We start from the raw sequence: 20694 nt of genomic DNA, 5'->3' as shown, positions 1-20694 counted from the left end.
GTGATTGATAGCTGTCTTGTTTTTTTGTTTGTTTGCTCAGCTCTCTTCATAGTTTTTAAACTACAAGTCTCTGCCAGAGTTCCAAATCTCATCTCAAGACATTAAGTCATACAGATGCTCTATCAAGGTCATCTTCTTGAAATAATCTCTCTCCGAAATTTCCGACTTGGTTTTACATGTACTCTTTTCCTTGATTTCCCCTGCATGGGTTTGATTCTGGAATCTTAGTTTCCATCACCTTGGAAAATCTCTGCAGTTCTCTTTGCCTGGATCTCTGGCTCTCTTCACTCCCTTATACTGGTGGAATAAATTTTCCATTAGCTTCCTGAAAAAAAGGATACAATGTAGTTAAACTTCCTGGGCCTTTGCAATATCTGAAAATAACTTCATTCTTTCTTCATATTTGAATAATAATTTGGTTAGGTATGGAATTGTAGGTTGAAAATAATTTTCCTTCAGATTTTAAATGCCTCCACTGTAATGTCTTTTCCTGCTTTCAGTTTTGTTGTTCTGGTCTGATGCCATTCTGATTCTTAATTTTTTGAGCATGACTGATTTTTCTGTCTTTGAAAACTTGTAGGATCTATTCTTTTCCCCAGAGTTATGAAAATTTATAAAGGTTTGCTTTGTGTGGTTTAATATTTACCCATTATGCTTGGCACTTAGTAGACTGCTTTAATATGGAAACTCATATTCTTTACATCTAGAAAATTTTCCTGAAATTTTTTTCTTGCTGATTTCCTATTCTGTTCCTCCTCCTCTTCCCCCCCCCTCCTCCTCCTCCTTCTTCTTTGTTTTTCTTTGGTTCCAGCTTTTTTTGAAATCTTGTTACTTAGATATTGATATCTTGAATTTATTTTTGTGTGTTTTTATTTTTCATATGTTTTATCTTTTAGTTTCCATCTTTTTGGCATTTTCCCCTATTTTCTAGGTGATAGACTTAACTTTATCTTTAATCTTTCTGTTGGGTTTTGTTTTTAATTTCTGATATCAGACTTTCAGTTCCAAGATCCTTATTTGTTGGTTTTCTTTGAATGTTTGATTTTATATTATGCTGGCTCATTTCACTGAGGCAATATTTTCTAATACCTGGTTGAAGATAGCAATGATGTATTTTTTAGAAGTTTTCATCTCCTTCTATAGCCTTTGTTTCCAGTTAGGTTGTTTGTTTTTTTTATATACTTTTTTTTTTTTTAAGATTTTATTTATCCGTTTGACAGACAGAGATCACAAGTAGGCAGAGAGGCAGGCAGAGAGAGAGAGGGAAGGAAGCAGGCTTCCCGCTGAGCAGAGAGCCCCATGCGGGGCTCGATCTCAGGACCCCGGGATCATGACCTGAGCTGAAGGTGGAGGCTTAACCCACTGAGCCACCCAGGTGCCCCAGGTTGTTTTGTTTTTTAATTGGTTACTTTAATTTTTCTCTTTCATGTTGGAGACTTTTTACAATTTTTTTTTAAATATTTGATTGCTTCTTCATATTTAAGAGTTGGCTAAGGTGACTGGAAGCTCTGCATACATGGTTGGGTCTTACTGAAATAATCTCAGTTGTAGGGTAATCACAGTGGACTTTTACCTGTGGAACTCCTGGTATCAGTATCTTTAGCTGATATCAGTATCTTTAGATCCTGCCTCTTAATATTTACAGGTTCCTCAAGGAAGGTTTTTTCCCTGCCTGGACAACAAAGACATGGTGGCCAGGATTATGTGGGTCTAAGTGATCAGTGTATACATATTCACTTAATCTCCCCATTTTCAATGTGGTTCTTACTCTACCCAACGCATGGGGAACTTTTGTCCTGTTTCCTACAAGTAATAAATCTCCAGTGTTCTCTTGGGATTGGGGAGGGTAGGTGTCCAGATGCTCAATGTTTAGGAGAGGGTTTGAGGTTGTGGTTCCTTCTTAAAAACAAACTTTCCACCAATCGGGCACACTTTATCCTCTTCCCCTTCACCCTACTTGTCAACAAACCTAGTGCTACCATGGTCTAAACTTTTGAAGATTCTGCAGTCTGAGTTAGGTTGCTTGCTGTCTTTCCCCACTGCTGACTTAGAATTCAGCTTTCTCAGGTCTGCTAAATCCTTTATATCTTCACTAGCTGGTTTCCTATTTCTAACATTTGGTTGTTGTTATCTTGTTTCACCTTTCCTCCATCTTTGTAGATTTATCTCTCTCCTCTCTCTCTCTCATACACACACACATACACACCTTTATTGTACTTTTGGTGGTGTTTCAGGTAGAAATGAAAGTAAAAACCTGTGTTCATTTCCTCCATCTTTAGCTAGATGTCTCTTTACTTTTATTTTATTTTTTTTAAAGATTTTATTTATTTGTCAGAGAGAGTGAGCACAGGCAGACAGAGAGGCAGGCAGAGGCAGAGGGAGAAGCAGGCTCCCTGCCGAGCAAGGAGCCCAATGTGGGACTCGATCCCAGGACTCTGGGATCATGACCCGAGCCGAAGGCAGCTGCCCAACCAACTGAGCCACCCAAGCGTCCCTAGATGTCTCTTTACTTTTAAAAGATACTCTTGGAGGATGATAATCTCTGCTCAGAGATCCTGGAGATAGCATTCTGTTTTGAGCAGTGCCCTGGCTGGCTTCTCCTTTTGTCCAACATACTTAGATTGTCAAACATGAGGATCATGAAAGTAGTCTTGTGAGAAAGCAACACAGCTTAAAAGCATTACAAGATTGGGGCCCCTTGGTGGTTCAGTTGGTTAAGCATCTGCCTTTGACTCAGGCAGATGAACCCTGATCCCAGGGTTCTGGGATTGAGCCCCTCGTCCGGCTCCCTGCTGAGTGGGGAGTCTGCTTCTCCTTCTTCTTCTGGTGTGCTTTCTCTTTTTCTCTCAAATAAATTAATTAATTAAAGAAAAGTTACAAGATTAAGAAAGATTACTTACAAGATTAAGTTACAAGATTAAGAAAGCTACCAAGATTGTGTCTAGATAATTTTTTAAGTTGCCTTGTCATTCTAATTCATTTATTCTTCCACTACCTGGGCATCTATTAGATGCTTACCCTGTCATGCTTTGCTGGGTATTGGCAAAACTTGAATAAGAGACTGATTCTGACCTTGTGAGCCTTCCACACTAGGATGGAAGACAGTCTGCACTGCTCAGGATCCAATATGGTAAATGCCATAACGGAGTTATTAACAAGTGTTAGAGGCTCTAAGGGGTGGGGCTGAGTAAGTCTGTCTTCAAATTCATGACTGGAAAAGTGTCTCAGCTCTCAGAGTTCAAGCAATAATTTCTCAGAAAAATCCTCTTGCCAGTTCATAACTGGCCAAGTTACTGACTTTCCAGCACTGTAAAAGAGTCTTTAGGGTCAGAAGGGACTTTAGAATTCATTTTTAGCTTTTTCATTTTACCTATAAAAACTGAGGCTCAGAGAAAAAGTGGCTCAATCCTGGTGAAGTCAGGACTGAAACTCTGGTTTCTTGATTCCCATAGTAATTGTCTATCCACTAACTCGTATTGATTCCCTAATCTAAAGCCCAGTTATCAATAAATAGGAGTAAAATTTTTAATTGGTGGCTCTGAGTCTCAGAGATCTGGAAGTGACAGTTTTGAAATCCCCCGAGGATTTTTTAAACACAGTATTGCAAATGAAGGAGCTCTGCTTTGAACATAGATGCAGGACTCCAAACTCTCTCTTATAATGTTAGACAGGCGGGCTCCTGGGTGGCAAATTCCCTTAAGCATCTGATTTTGGCTCACTCAGGTGGTAATCTCTGGGTCCTGGGATCAAGTCCCCAGCAGAGCCCCAACCAGAGCCCTCGGCTGAGCCCTCCATTGAGCCCTCACAGATTCCCACCTCCAGCTCTGAGCTCTGTGCTCCAGGTCTAGTGGGGAGTCTGCTTCTTCCTGTCCTGCTCCTGACTTTGTGCTCCCATTCTCTTACTCAAATAAATAAATAAAAAATCTTAAAAAAAAACAAAGTAATGTTAGAAAGACAGAAGGCTTGAAGTTGTCACTAGTTCTTTTGAAAGCAGAGCCATTGTCCTTAAATTGCAAGAACAGGGAGCCTTTTATTGGCACGTGTTAATATTGATTGACTTGAAGTCACCCAGCAAATTCAGGGGATGACTTCCCAAATGGAGCTCTGGTTATGCTATATTGCAATATATTTTGGAGATTTTCCTGTGTTTATATTGTCTTGAAAGCACACAACAGATGTATAAACATAGAATTTAAACATTTTGGAGAGGCGGAGAAAGTTATCTTCAGTGAACACTTAAGAATGTAATGTATTCTGTTAAATTTATGGTTTTGTGATTTAATTAACTATTAGCAAATGGTATATGTGGGGAAGCTAGGACTGATAAAATATATCGTTCAGTACTCATTCCTTATCAGTAATATAAGACTAATAATTACATTACTTATTAAAAACAAAACACATGAGGGGTACCTGGGTGGCTCAGTGGGTTAAGCCTCTGCCTTCAGCTCAGGTCATGGTCCCAAGGTCCTGGGATCAAGCCCCATATCAGGCTCTCTGCTTGGCGGGGAGCCTGCTTCCTCCTCTCTCTCTGCCTGTCTCTCTGCCTACTTGTGATCTGTCTGTCAAATAAATAAAAACAAAACAAAACAAAATAAAACACATGAAAGAGATCTTGTAATAGCTTCCCAAAGTATATTAAATTTTCATATCCACAAATAATTAGATAGTAATTTTCTCAATAGTTTTTCTTGGTCCTTCTCTGCTGAGAAAAATCTTTCCTTCTTCTGGTCCTCTGAATGTTCCCGCAGAGTTGGTTTCTTTCCACACTGTATTCTTTGGGTACATGTCAGCACCTGTCTCCTAGGCTGTAAGCATCTTTTTTTTTTTTTTTTTAAATTTTATTTATTTGACACAGAGAGAGATCACAAGTAGGCAGAGAGACAGGCAGAGAGAGAGAGGGGGAAGCAGGCTCCCTGCTGAGCAGAGAGACCCATGTGGGGCTCTGATCCCAGGACCCTGGGATCATGACCTGAGCTGAAAGCAGAGGCTTTAACCCACTGAGCCACCCAGGTGCCCCGGCTGTAAGCATCTTGAAGGCAAAGACTGTGTCTTTCTTCTTTGTAACCCCAGTGACTTGGCACATATTAAGTACGCAGTAGAAAGTTAATTGAATAAATAAAATTATAAAGCCCTCGATATGTGATATTTATTTACTTTATAACTTTTTTCGTTATGTCCTGGGTGTAAAGCAGCTAAAGACCGAAGGCTGACGCACACAGCACAAAGCCTCCACTTCCCTTTCTTTCTTTTTTGAACGTCATTCAGATTTCACCCTGAGCTCATATCCAGCCTTGAAGTGATAGATCTTATTCACTATGACTTAACTTTCTGTTTCCCGTGGAGGAGAACTATCAATCTTCACCCTTTCAAAATCTGGTTAGGCATAAAAACTTCCTCCTCCACCTTGTTCGAAGCATTTTCTCTGCTGTTTTTAAAACAAAAAACAGAGAATGTCTTCTTCATTGTTCTCATCCTGGATGGTCGTGGGGTAGGGTGGAGGGGCGGCGGGCGTGATTGTTTATTGCCTGCACCTGTGCCTTGTCACCAGCCCTCGGGTGCCCCTTCCTCCTGTTAGAGCCCCGAAACGAGGCTGCCCGTCAGCTCCAATGGAGACTGCTCTGAATGCATTCACATTCTTGTTCTCAGTTACAGCCCTGACTTCAGCGGCTGTAAGAGGACAGAGCTTTCCTGAGTGTCATCAAAGAGACTTATGTGTTGGCTCAGAAGGGTGGCCATGACTATCATAACATGTTCTTCAGGATGCCCCAGAATTTCTACTTTTTGGAGGGTTGGGGATGGAGGTGTTTTTTTTCCCTCAGATCAAAAGTGGGGGCCGAAATAAGTAGGTAATGAAGGCCTTCCTTGTGCTTGTCTAAATCACTTTGCTGGACACGGCGTTTTGGTGTCTGTTGTGTCCTTTTTCTAAATTCATCTATTACCTTTGCGTGGGTTATTCATCTGGTGAGTGTTAACGTTCTTTCAAAATCAGCCTTTTTATTTGTAAAGATTTCACAAAGTTACTGTGGCAGACCCCTTAGAATTGTGGCTTAACAGGGTACGAGTGAGGATCATACTGGAGTAATTCTTTTCCTTTGACTGATTGTATCTGTGGAACAGAGATTTTGTGTATGTATGGAGAATTATGGATGGAGAATTTTTTTTTTGGTATGGAGAATTAAATTTGTAGTATGAAAATGTGCATTCAGATTTAGCTCTGTGACCTTGGACATATCCCTTTACCTTTCTGGGCCTTAGTTTATTGTAAATGGAAGTAAATGTCCTGTCTCTGGGGTTTTGGGAGAATTCAAGGAGAGAGAGTATATGGAAAGTGCTTTGTGAAGTATATAGTACTGTAGAAAAGCAAGTTGTTATTAATAGAGGTCTGACTACTCCCAATTGTTTCTGCTTGGTCAGTTAGTTCTGGATGAATAAATCGGAGAGGACAGGAAGGAAGGAAACAACACTGAGCTAGGAGTCCGGTGATCTGGAGTCCCTCCTGGTGTTCAGCACTCAGTCACTGACTTGATGTGACCTTGGCAAAGTCACTTTACCTCATGTGCTTCTGTTGCGTCATCGGTAATATGAGGTGGGCTCAAGAAATGATGATCCAGAAACTCTTTCAGCTTAAGGGAGTCTGGGTGTTTTCGAGTCTAGCTGATAAAAGATTGTTATCTCTTTAAGAGTGTCGTTATGTTTGTGTTATTAAATCAGAAGCCTCATCAATTAAGAATCTGAATAATATGCTTTGAATCTATGATTTTAAGGAAGTATTTTATAGAAAATGCCAAAGTGTAATCTCTTCAGCACCGAAAAGGTACTGATGGAATTGCCTATCCACTGAGTGTTTCTATAATGTCTGGGGAGGAAAGTGTATATTTGAAGAGGAGGCTGAGCACTAATTACAAAAGAAATTCTGTATGAGAAATCAATTAGCACGTTTTGTTGTGGAATATGCTCTAGTATCTTTAAGTTTCCCCCCGCTTCACTCAACCAAAAAATTACTGAGTTTTTGTTAAAAATCTGCACTATATGCTAAGCCCTGTAGATGCACAAGTGAGGAGGGTAATTCCTATTATGGTTGATCTAGTGTAGAGAAGAGCATGTGTTAAAAAGTATGAGAGGGGCGCCTGGGTGGCTCAGTGGGTTAAAGCCTCTGCCTTCAGCTCAGGTCATGATCTCAGGGTCCTGGGATCAAGCCCTGCATCGGGCTCTCTGCTCAGTGGGGAGCCTGCTTCCCCCTCTCTCTCTGCCTGCCTCTCTGCCTATTTGTGATCTCTGTCTGCCAAATGGATAAATAAAATCTTAAAAAAAAAAGTATGAGAGATGAAACAAGGTTCCAAAAGTACAAGATAAAAAGAGATTAATTTTGCTGATGAGATGGAGGGAAGGTAAAAAATAGAGCATGTTTAAAACACTTTATAGATTATATATATTTTCCCAGATACTATCTTATTTAAATATTGTATAGACTTTGACAAGTATGGAACAAGATAACATCTTCTGCAAGTCAGTTTGAGATCAGTCTGAGAAACTCTGAAGCCTAAGCAATGTAGAGAAATGCCAATAACACATGGTCATTAAAAGAGTTAAGGTAGAGAGGTATAACCAAGTATTGTGAATTTCTGAAAGCTTTGTCTAAAGTGATGTGGACAATTTTCCATATTTGAGCACGAATATCATCCTATTAACCATCCCTTTTTAAAATGAGAAGGCTATAAGAAACTCCCCAACTTACATGGTGTAGGTATTTAATTTCTATACATGTTTAAGGTGAATTTATCTAATGTTTTAGCAGATTGGTTCGTAAAGCTATGGGTAACCTTAGTTCAATTATCTAACTTTACAGATAATGAATATAACAGGCTCTCCCCCTTTTTTTCAATGTTATTTTTACACAAGAAGTGTCTTACCTGAGTACAAAATTAGAATTATAGTCATGGTCTCCTGGACCATTGTCTTGGCTGCCAGACTACAGCCCAGAGTCTGCTTGAAGATTGTAGCAAGTAGATCTACTTTTGATATGAGAGATTTCTTTTTTTTTTAAGATTTTATTTATTTTCCAGACAGAGATCACAAGTAGGCAGAGAGAGAGAGAGAGAGAGAGAGAGAGAGGAGGAAGCAGGCTCCCCGCCGAGCAGAGAGCCTTATGCAGGGCTTGATCCCAGGACCCTGGGATCACAACCTGAGCCGAAGGCAGAGGCTTTACCCCACTGAGCCACCCAGGAGCCCCGATATGAGAGATTTCTAAAATGGTCTCAGTCTCTGTTCTGTGGTTCACACAGTATTTTTCCATGAATACCTTTTAAAATAATTAATGTAACGCTCGAAGTTACTAGTACTGCACAATGCTAGTATCTCAAGGAAGACCATGACTCCTTTGTGTCACCATATGCTTTTAATAATGTATCTACTCAGATATGCAAAGTGACTTCCACTCATAAAATGAGGAAATATGGTGCTAAGAAGGCATTGCTTCATCTCTGCCTCCTATTCAGTGACAAATCTTTGAAAAATGAAATACATTTTTCTATTATGATGCTATAGGAATTTGCTTAAGTTTGTTTTATGGCAAAGTAAAATTCTAATCTTATTTTATCTCAGCACATCGATGTGCTGTGAATGTGTTTGCGAATGTGATCTTTGGTTATAGTCTGTATTATTTGGATATTGTTAAATCACTGTGTCCATTTTCAGACTTTGCAGTGTAGAAGACTCTAGTTAGAATAGAGGAGAGAGAGTGTGAAATAAGCACTTTAATGACAGGGTAAGAAATCGAAGTTGCTTAACCTGAAAAAGAGAGCTCAGGAGATGTGCTAATTACTACGCTTAGCTTCTAAGTGATTTTATGAGGAGCACTGTTGTTCCCCCTTCTGTCCAGAAAGGAGGGATTTTGGATCTGTGTTAGTGGTGATGGGGCATAGCAAGGGTTCAGCCAGCGGGATTCTTGCTGCATCTGAATTATTTCTTAAACCATGAATTGATGACCATTGAATTTTAAGTTGTGTTTTATTGCGTCTGCGTAAAATGATCTCTCAAGTTATCTTTAAGTTCTGTTGTTAACTTTGGGGCAGAGAGATTTAAACTGATTTCTCCTGTAATAAAAATGATCAGGTACAATGAAATAGCTGAATCAAAGGATGTGGGAATTGTCTCACCAACCCCTTATGCTACAGCTGAGGAGCTGGGAGCCTGGAAAGAGTGAGTGGTGGACAGAGAACTTACAGCAAGGTCTGATTCTCATGCCTGGGCTTTTCCATCTCTCTGCTCTCCTTCTGAATACTTGACTTCATTATCGGACATGTAATGGATTTGGTTGGTCATTACTTAACATTAAAGTAGTAATTGGAATGGAAGGTCAAGCTTGGGATAAATTGGGAAATGCAACTCTTTCCAAGTATTGCAAGTGATGGCTTATTCTGTCAGATCAGTGGCTTTCTGCCAACAGTGGCTAAAGCAAAATAGATATGTTGATTGTAGATGATTAGCAGTTAGAAATTATGAAATTGTTCAGATGTATCCTAGGTCATTGTGCTCTTCTCTTCAAAGCTAGAAATGAATGTATAGAAGTGGGTATCTTGTACCTTACCACAACTGAGCAATTATTGCTGGGAATTCTACACACCCATTGGTGCTATTAATGTCCCACCAAGTACAGTTTTCTGAAAGCTGTGATCACCACTGACTCAGTTCTTTGCTGGGACTTCAAATTGTATGGGAAAGGAAAGGACAGAGAGGTTCAAACCAACTTCCTTGTTGTGGAAAACACCAACGTATAACAAAATGATAAAATTGCAAATGGCATGGATGTTATTTTGTCCAGCCCCTCATCTGACATATGTAGAACCTGAATCCAGAAAGGAAAAATATGTGGCTGGTATTTGGTAGTGGGTAAGGATTAGAAAACAGAAATGAGAAGGAAAAAAACAATATTTGCAAGTATTTGCAAGTTACACATGTGTTCTGGGACTTCATAGGGAGATGGTGATGGCAGTTTTGTAACAACTAGGACAAAGTTATCATATATATCTTTAGACAGGTTGAGGGAAGACATCGCATGACACATAATTCTCTTTATAGCGCTAACATAAAAGACTTTTTCTGAATAGGACTAATATTTTAAAAGAATGAGAACAGTATGATAAACACTCTGAGGAGCTGTGGACAATAATTCAGGTGTGTGGTTTCTCTTTGGAAAATGGGTGCGACCATCACCTTTTGAGAATAGATGGAAAAAAAGTGGTAAGGTCTCTGTTGCTATTTGATCATCTTTGGCAAGTTTCAGAGAACCAGAGGTAAATTATAGAGTTGGCAGGAATATTAGAATTCATCATTCATGCTCCATGTAGGAATCTAATCTATCTTTTGAATTAATATTAAACTTCTCTTTAAATTTGTATCCCTCCTATTCTTGTTCTTGGTAGTAAGCGCGCTCTATGGGAACCTTAGTCTATGTGTGTAGTCGCCTTTATGGCCTTTAAGGATAACAATAGCTGGGCACCTGGGTGGCTCAGTTGGTTGAGTGACTGCCTTCGGCTCAGGTCATGATCCCAGACTTCCAGGATCGAGTCCCGCATTGGGCTCCCAGCTCCTTGGGGAGTCTGCTTCTCCCCCTGACCTTCTCCTCTCTCATGCTCTCTCTCACTCATTCTCTCTCAAATAAATAAATAAAAATCTTTAAAAAAAAAAAAAGGATAACAACAGCTAATACTCTGTAAATGTTTTTGTTGTGATTGCTGTGTATGAAAGTACTGCTATTTTTACTTCTATTATTACATAAAGTTGGTGTGTGGAAGACACTTAAGAATCTGATGTAATTCCTGTGTTTCGCAGTGGAGACTGAGTCTAGGAAAGAGGTCTATATAAATTAAGCTATATAGCTTAATTTATATAGTATATAAATTACACATATAAATCATATATATTATATATAATATATAATTTATATTATAATATAATTATAATTTATATTATATGTATATTATATATGTATTATATATAATAATTATATATAAAATATATAAAATGTATATATAATGTATATATTATATATAATGTATATATTATATATTATATATCTTATATATAATATATAAGAAATATAATATATAAATTATATAAAGTATATTTTATATATAAATTACATAAATTATATAAAGTATATAGCTATATATTTATATAGTCTAGGAAAGAGGTCTATATAAATTAAGCTATATGGCTTAATTTATATAGTCTAGGAAAGAGGTCTATATAAATTAAGCTTATATATAGCTTATTTTATACAGACACTTTCCTAGACTATATAAATATATAGCTATATACTGCAGACCATAAATGGACCTTAGATATACAAGCTTTGTTTCTTTCCCAGTCCACAATACTACATTTCAAAGTAAATAATCTTGTTAGAAAAATCCATTTATAGTTTGTTTTATTAAGATATAATGAACATATACATTTATATTGGTTTCAGGTACACAATACAATGATTTGATATGTGTAGGCGCTGTGAAATAATCCCCACAAGAAGTCTCATTACCATCTGTTTCTGTACAAAGTCACACATTTTTTTTCTTGTGATAAAAAGTCTCAAGATGTACTTTCTTAGCAACTTTTGAATATACAATACAACATTATCGACTAAGGCCACCATGCTATACATTACATCCCCATGACTTATTTATTTTATAACTGGAAGTTTATACCTCTTGACCTCCCTGTTGTCCATTTCACCCACCCTTCAACCTCCCTCTCCTCTGGCGACTACTGATCTTTTCTCTGTATCTTTGAATTTTATTTTGTTTTGTTTTTAAGACTTCAGTATAAATGGAATTATACAGTATTTGTCTTTTGGTCTGATTATTTCACTCAGCATGATAGCCTCAATGTCCATCCATGTTGCCACAAATGGCAAGATTCCATGCCTTTTTATAAATGGCTGAGTAGTATTCTATGGGCTTTATGGATAGCATGTCTACACGTCTTCATCCATTCATCCATCACCTTTAGGTTGTTTCCATACCTTGCCCATTGTAAAAAGTGCTGTGATAAACACAGGGGTACTTATATCCTTTTGAATTAGTGTTTTCAGTTTCTTTGGATAAATACCTGAAGTATAATTGCTGGATTGTATGGTAGTTTTATTTTTAGTGTTCTGAGGAACCTCCACATTGTTTTCCAGAGTGACTGCACAAATGTACACCCCCATCAGCAGTGCACAGGGTTCTCCTTTCTCCCCATTTCTTAGCAACGCTTGTCATTTCTTGTCTTTTTGATAATAGCCATTCAAAGAGGTGTGAGGTGATATAACCCATTGTGGGTTCGATTTATACTTCCCTGGTGATTAATGATTTTGAGCATCATTTCATGTGTCTGTTGGCCATCTGTAAATCTTCTTTGGAAAAAATGTTTATTCTCATCCTCTGCCCATTTTTTCAGCGGGTTGTGTTTTTTGTTACTGAATTATATGAGTTCTTTACGTATTTTGAATACTAACCCCTTGTCGCATGTATTATTTGCAGATAATTTCTCCCATTCCATAGACTGCCTTTTCATTTGTTGATTGGGTTCCTTTGCTGTGAAGAAGTTTTTAGTTTGATGTAGGACCCTTTGTTTATTTTTGCATTTGTTGCCTTTGCTTTTGGAGTCAGATCCAAAAAAAAAAAATTCATTGCCCAGATTGATGTCAAGTTTACTGCCTGTGTTTTCTTCTAGAAGTTCTATGATTTCAGGTCTTACATTTCAATGTAAATCTTTAATCCATTTTGAGTTCATTTTTGTATATAGTTTAAGATATTAATCCAATTTCTTTTCTTTTCTTTTTTTTTTTTTTGCATGTGGCTGTCTCATTTTCCCAACACTATTTATTGAAGAGACTCTCCTTCCCACGTATATTCTTGCCTCCTTTGTCATAAATCAATTGACCATATATGGCATGGGTTTATTTCTGGGTTCTCTGGTCTGTTCCATTCATCTTTGTCTGTGTTTTTATGCCAGTACCATACTATTCTGATTACTATAGCTTTGTAATATTGCTTGAATCAGGGAGCTTAATGCCTCCAGCTTTGTTCTTCTTTCTCAAGATTGCTTGGCTATTCAGGCCAAATACTCAGTCTATTCAGGCCAAACAGCTTTGGCTATTGTGTGGTTCCATAGCAATTTTAGAATTGTTTTTTCTATTTCTGTGGAAAATGCCATTGGAATTTTGATAGGGATTGCATTAAATCTATAGATTGCTTTGGATAATATGGACATCTTAATGATATTAATTCTTCCAGTCCATGAGCATGGGATATCTTTTCATTTATTTGTGTCATCTTCAGTTTCTTTCATCAGTGTTATCGTTTTCAGTGTACAGGCCTTTCTCCTCCTTGGTTAAACTTATTCCTAGGTATATTATTCTTTTTGATGAAATTGTAAGCAAGATTATTTTCTTAAAATCTCCTTCTGATATTATTAGTGTATAGAAACAACAGATTAAAAAAAAAGATTTTATTTATTTATTTTTGAGAGAGAGAGAGAGAAAGAGGGAGGGAGCACCCATGAGCAGGGGGAGGGACAGAAGGAGAAGCAGACTCCCTGCTGAGCAGGGAGTCCAACAGGGGACTCCATCCCAGGACCCCGGGATCACAACCTAAGCTGAAGGCAGTTGCTTAACAGACTGAACCCCCAGTTGCCCCACAACAGATTTTTTATGTTGATTGTGTCCTCTCAACTTAACTGAATTTTTTTTGTTAGTTCTAACAGTTTTTTATGGAGTCTTGAGGGTTTTCTATATATAAAATCATGTCATCCACAAATAGTGACTGTTTTACTTTTTCCTTTCCAGCTTCTCTTTCTTGCCTGATTGCTCTGGCTAGGACTTCCAATACTAGGTTGGATAGAAGTGGTGAGAGTGGGAATCCTTGTCTCATTTCTGATGTTAAAGGAAAGGCTTTCAGCTTTTCACTGTTGAGTATGATGCGAGTTGTGGGTTTGTAATATATGGACTTCATTACATTATGTTTTCTCTGTACCCACTTTACTGAGAGTTTTTATCATAAATGGATGTTGAATCTCATCAAAAATTTCTTCTGCATCTATTGAGATAATCATATGATTTTTATCCTTTATTTTGTTTATGTGATATATCCTGTTCCTTTGTGGATGTTGAATGATTTGCATCTCTAGAATAAGTCCCACTTGATCATGTTATATGATGCTTTTAATGTATTGTTGAATTCAGTTCACTAATATTTTATGAGAATTTTGGCATCTATATTCATTAGGGATATTGGTCTGTAATTTTCATACTTTGTGGTATCCTTGTTTGGTTTTCATATCAGGGTAATGTTGGCCTCATAAAACAAGTTTGGAAATGTTTCTTTCTCTTCAATTTTTGGAAGATATTAAGAAGGATAGGAATTAAATCTTTGAATGTTTGATAGAATTCACCAGTGAAGTCATCTGCTCCTGGACTTTTATACTTTGGGAGGTTTTGAGTTACTGATTCAATTTCTTCTCTAGTGAAAAGTTTATTCAGGTTTTCTATTTCTTCATAGTTCAGTCTTGGAGGATTATTGGTTATAGGAATTTATTCACTTCTTTTAGGTTGTCCATTATGTTGGCATATAATTAATCATTGTAGTGTCTTTTGATCCTTTATGGGTTTTTTTGGGTATGAATTATAACCTCTCCTTTTTCATTTCTGATGTTATTTGAGCCCCCTCTTTTTTTCTTAGTCTGGCTAAGGCTTTGTCAATTTTATCTTTTAAAAAATCAGCTCTTAATTTCATTGATCTTTCCTATTGTCTTTTTGTCTTTATTTCATTTATTTATGGTCTGATATTCATTTTTTCCTTCCTTCTACTAACTGTGTACTTCGTTTATTCTTTTTTCAGTTCTTTTAGGTAGATAGTCAGATTGTTTCTTTAAAATATTCCTGTTTCTTGAGGTTTCCCTGTATCACTATGAAATTCCCTTTTAGAACTGCTTTTACTACATCCCATAGCTTTTGGTATGTTATATTTCCATTTTCACTTGTTTCAAATTATATATTTTTAAAATTTCCTTTGATTTCTTTGTTGACTCATTGGTCATTCAGTACCATTTTGTTTAACCCTACATATTTGTGATTTTCCAGTTTTCTTCTTCTAATTGATTTCCAGTTTCATATCATTGTCGGTAGAAAAGATGCTGGATATGATTTTAATCTTTTTAAATTTATTGAGACTTGTTTTGTGGTCTGACATATGTTCTATCCTGGAGAATGTTCCACGTGCACTTGAGAAGAATGTGTATTCTGCTGCTTTTGGATAGAATATTTTATATGTGTCTATTAGGTCCACCTGGTCTAATACATTGTTCTGTTTGTCTTTTATTTTTTATTTTACAGTCTTTATTTTCATGTCTATTTTATCTGATACAGGTATAAATACCCCAGTTTTCTTTTGATTCCCATTTCATAAAACAACTTTTTCTGTTCCTTCACTTTCAATCTGTGTGTGTTCTTCCATCTGAGGTGAGTCTCTTGCAGATGATATGTAGATGGGTCTTGTCTTTTTTCTGTTACCCATTTGGCCATTCTGTGTGTTCTGGTTGGAGACTTTAGTCTATTTTACATTTAAATACTTCTTGATAGATCTGTACTTATTGCCATTTCATTCATTGTTTCCTGGCTGTTTGACAGTTCCTTTCTGTTTTTCTCTTCTGTTCTTGCTGTTTTCTCTATAGTTTGAAGACTTTCTTTAGTGTAATGCTTACCTTCCTTTCTCATTATTTTTTGTATATCTAGGTTTTGGCTTTGTGGTTACCATGAGGCTCACATACAACAACCTGTATATGTTTTACGTTAATAGCAAGTTAAGTTTGAGCACATTTAAAAATGTCACATTTTACGCCCTTTTATTTTGTTTATCCCTTAACTAGTTATTAGAGTTATTTTTACTCTTTTTATCATTTAACCTTTATAGTAGCTTTATAAGTGATTAATCCACTACTGTTACCGTATATTTACCTTTACCAGCAGGATTTTTACTTTCATGTTTTCTTGTTTCTAGTTGGTATCCTTTCTTTTCAGCTTAAAGAAATCCCTTTAACATTTTTCATGAGGCCCGTTTTGTGGTGATGAACTCCTTAAGCTTTTGTTTGGTGGGGAAAATATGAGCCTTTCAATTCTGAATGATAACCTTATCAGGAAGAATATTCTTGATTGGAAGTTTTTCCTTTTCAACACTTTAAATATATCATCCCCACTCATTTCCAGCCTGCAAATTTTCTGCTAAATAATCTGGTGATGATTTTATGGGTGTTCCCTTATATTTTTTCTTGCTACTTTTAAGATTTTCTCTTTATTTTTTTTTTCCATTTTAATTGTAGTGTGTTTTGGTGTGAATATCTTGGGATTAACTTATTTGGAACTCTCTGGGGGTCCTTAGATCTGGATGTCTGTTTCCTTCCTCAGGGTAGGGAAATTTTCAACCATTATTTCTTCAAATAGTTTTTCTGCCCCTTTCTCTTCTTCTTCTGGAACCACTATACTGTGAATGTTATTCTATTTGATGTCCCATAGGTCCCTAAAGTTATTTTCACTTTTTAAAATTCTTTTTTCTTTTTGTGGTTCTCTTTGGGTAAGTTCTACTGCCCCTGTCTTCCAGATCTCCAGATCAATGATCCTTTTTTTTTTTTTTTTTTTTTTTTTTTGCTTCATCTAGTCTACTGTTAAACCTTTCCACTGTATTTTTCATTTCAGCTATTGTGTTCTTCAGCTCTGTGACTTCTGTTTGGTACTTTCTTATATTTTCTTTCTCTTTGTTGTTGTTCTCATTGTGCTCATCCATTCTTCTGATTTTGTTGAGCTTCTTTACAGTTATTACTTTGAATTCTTTATCAGGTAAATTAAAGCGGTTTCTTTAAAGCGGTTTTTCCCCCCCTGGGGTTTGAGCTTGTTCTTTTGTTTGGAACATATTTCTGTTTCCTCATTTTTCTTGACTCTTTGTGTTTGTTCCTGTGTATTAGGCAAAACAGCTACTTGGAGTCTTGAAGGAATTGCTTTGTGTAGGAGATGGACTTTATTGTTCAAACTCACCCTAGTGGTTGGTTATCCTCAAGCCTTTGTGAATGTCTAAATAGCCTGCTGTATTCTTAATAGGTCCTAGTTGTTTAGGGTGTGCCAACACCCATCAGTTTTTCAAAGGGAGAGATCCCAGCCAGCATCTAGTTTCAAGTTGATTGGAAGCTAGACTCTCAGATGGTAGCCTTTAAAGTATGTAAATATATACAGCTCTATGGGACCACAGTCATAAACCCTGCTGGCTTCCAGGCTGGGCAACATGGAGGTGTCATCTTGGTGACCGTTGTAAAAATCTGGCCTTCAGACAAGTATATAAGCTCTTTTCTTGTAGGTACTGGCAAGCTACAGCAGGAGTAAGGGAGAGTGCAAAGATGACATTCTCTCAGCCTCTATTGGCTGAGAACACCTATATAGCCTCAATATTTGGCAAGCCTGAAGCTTGCCCCTTAGGCTGAAGCTCCAGGACAAGTAAACAGGCCTTTGCATAGGATGACTGGGAGTGTGTTTCAGTCTGCTGTCCTGGTGGTGTCCTGGCATGGTCACCTGCCAAGAACTGCCTCTTTGTTTCAGTTCAGTGGGGCCCAGAAACTCAGGCCCCCCTGGCCACAGAGCCAGGTGCTCAAGGGCTGTCCCCCGTGTGGACTGTGCATGCCAGCAGGCTCTAGTGAGGCAATGGGGGAGCTGGGGCCTACCTATCAGCAGGAAAACACAGGGATGGGACATGCCTACCAACTTTAGCAATGTAGCAGAACAGAGCTGTGACTGCATGTCCCCAATGACACGAACAATGTAGTGGGAGAGTGCAAAAATGGTGTCCAACAGCATCTCTGTCCTCAAGAAGAGTCCCAACAGGTCCCTTCCCCTATGGCAGATGCTTTATGACTAGCAAATGAGTCTCCTTCACAATATGGTCTAGGCACTTTTCAAACTGCTGCCTCTGTGCTGGATCCTGGGGTAAGTGAGTCTGTGCAAGCCCTTGAAAAGCAGAATCTTGATTCCCTGCAGTCTTTTTTGAGTTTTCTGGACATAAGCCCTGTTGGTTTTCAAAGCCAGATGTTCTAGGGGCTTCTATTCTGGTGCTGGTCCCAAGAGCTGGGTGCCTGACATGCGTCATTATGTGAGTCTCTTCAGGTAGAAACTCTGTATTTGTAAGAACATCCCGATTGTGTGTTGCTGTGTCACGAATTTTTTTGTCAAGACCATGTCTGCCTCTCCTGCCTTTCTCGATGTGTCCCTCTTATCCTTTGTTGTGGAGGAGTTGTTCAGCTAGTTTTCAGCTCTTTTTGAGAAGGAATAGTTCTGTATATAGTTGTAGACTTGGTATGTCCATGGGAAGAAGTGAGGTCAGGACCTTCCTCTGCTGCCATCTCAAACCACCCTCCTTCATACATTTTGTCGTGATGAGCAGCTGCACTATCCAAAATTCAAGACTTTAGAAACCCCATTATTAATTAATTTGGTAGTTGATTAAAAGATTTATTTATTCATTTGCCAGCATTTTTTTCTTTTAAAGGATTTTATTTATCTGGCAGAGAGAGGTCACAAGTAGGCAGAGAGGCAGGCAGAGAGAGAGGGGGGAGCAGGCTTCCTGCCTAGCAGAGAGCCTGATGCGGGACTCGATCCCAGGACCCTGAGATCATGACCCGAGCCGAAGGCAGAGGCTCAACCCACTGAGCCACCCAGGTGCCCCTCATTTGCTAGCATTTCTTGAGCCCTCTCATATGCTAAGTACCGGTCTACAGAGAAAAGTGAAGAAAACCAACAGAATTTCCTAATTCCATGAAGTTTGTCTTTTGTGATAGGGAAGAGACTGCCAAATGAATGAAACATTTTATGTCAGATATTAAAAAGTCCTGTGAAAAATGAGCAGGAAATGTGCTTAGAGAAATGCTAAGACATACTAAGGGACTTACTTTGAATTGTAGGTCATGGAAGGCCGCAATGAAGAGGTGACATTTGGATAAGGACCTGAATTAGATAAGGAATAAAGCCATGAGCAAGTAAGGGAATAGCAAATATAACTCCTCTGAAATGCGAATGTACCTGACAGTTCTGCTGAGCAGCAGGAAGGTCTGTGGAGTCAGTGAAAGGAGAGTGCTGGAGATGAGGTTTTGGTGAGGCCGTAGTACCTCTCCTTCCTCATGCCCCATTTCTCTTGACCAACGGATTCCACCACAGTCTAAATCTCAGATATGTAAGAGGACACCCCCTGGACAATTCATCCCACCCTCTCTTTTATGTACACTTCTTTCTGCCATAACCAGTTCCTTCAGACAATTAAGATTTGAGTCTGTAGGGTTAACAGTGAATGCTCTGGAATTTTGAGGTGGGACTAGGCATTGACCTGCGAGTGCCCTTGTATACCAGAAATCTGGGACAGTGCCAGTAATTTCCTCTTAGGAAATGTAAACATTTCTTCTGATGTTACAAGAGCCTCACATTGCTAGAGGCAGAGACAGAAATGCAAACGAGTTTACAAGAGGTGAACTTCTGTCTGTACCTGTTTCCAAAAGCAATGCAGATCCAGTGGATACCTCTGAACTGTTGGAGATCTGCACCCAGTTTCATTTTTAAGGGAGCTTGTTTTTCCACAGGGGTCCTCACACCCCCTCTCTCCCCAACACACACACAGAAGTAACCTTTGAGGATTTTTTACATTGCTAAATCGTGGCATTAGCCTGCTGTCTTCCAGAAAAAAGGTAATCCCACTGCTTCTGTCAGTGGGAGAAGTCAGCCCTCAGGCTGGAACCGACTACACTGAGAATACATACATTGATGGGTAGGGGAGAGTGGGGAACTCCTTAAAAACAGGTTCAGATCTTCAGGGGTGGGGGGCAACAACTCCAGGAAATGCTGTACTGAAGCAGACCCAGAGAGGGCATCTATTCCTGTTATTTGCTAATAATAATAGCTTTCTTTAATACATCACACTTCATATAGTATTTCCCTTTCCCTTACCTCTTTTGGTCTCCTCCATAATCTGTATGGCCTTGTTATCAAAATGAGATCTACAGGGGCGCCTGGCTGGCTCAGTGGGTTAAAGCCTCTGCCTTCGGCTCAGGTCATGATCTCAGGGTCCTGGGATCGAGCCCCGCGTCGGGCTCTCTGCTCAGCGGGGAGCCTGCTTCCTTTTGTCTCTTTCTCTGCCTGCCTCTCTGCCTACTTGTGATCTCTGTCAAATAAATACAATCTTAAAAAAAAAAAAAATGAGATCTACAAACCAGCAGATCTGCATCGCCCAGAATCTTCTTAGGCATGCCCCCACCATGGGTATCTGGGTAGCTCATGCGATTAAGCATCTGACTCTTGGTTTTGGCTCAGGTCATGATCTCAGGGTCCTGAGATGGAGCTGCACTCAGGCTCTGAGCTGAGCTTAGAGTCTGCTTGAGATTTTTCCCCTCCTTCTGCCCCTCCCCCCACTCACTCTCTTGCGTGCTCTCTCCCTCTTTCTCTCAAACAAATAAATCTTAAAAAGGAAAAAAAAAAAAAAAAGCAAAGGAGGGACACCTGGGTGGCTCAGTTGGTTAAGCATCTGCCTTCAGCTCAGGTCATGATCCCAGGGTCCTGGCATAGAGTCTGCCTCTTGCTCCTTGCTTAGCAGGGAGCCTGCTTCTCCCTCTGCCTGATGCTCCCCCTGCTTGTGC

The sequence above is a fragment of the Martes martes genome (assembly GCF_963455335.1).
Source record: "Martes martes genome assembly, chromosome: 1".
Classification (NCBI taxonomy): domain Eukaryota; kingdom Metazoa; phylum Chordata; class Mammalia; order Carnivora; family Mustelidae; genus Martes; species Martes martes.
Note: the sequence above shows the minus strand (reverse complement) of the source record.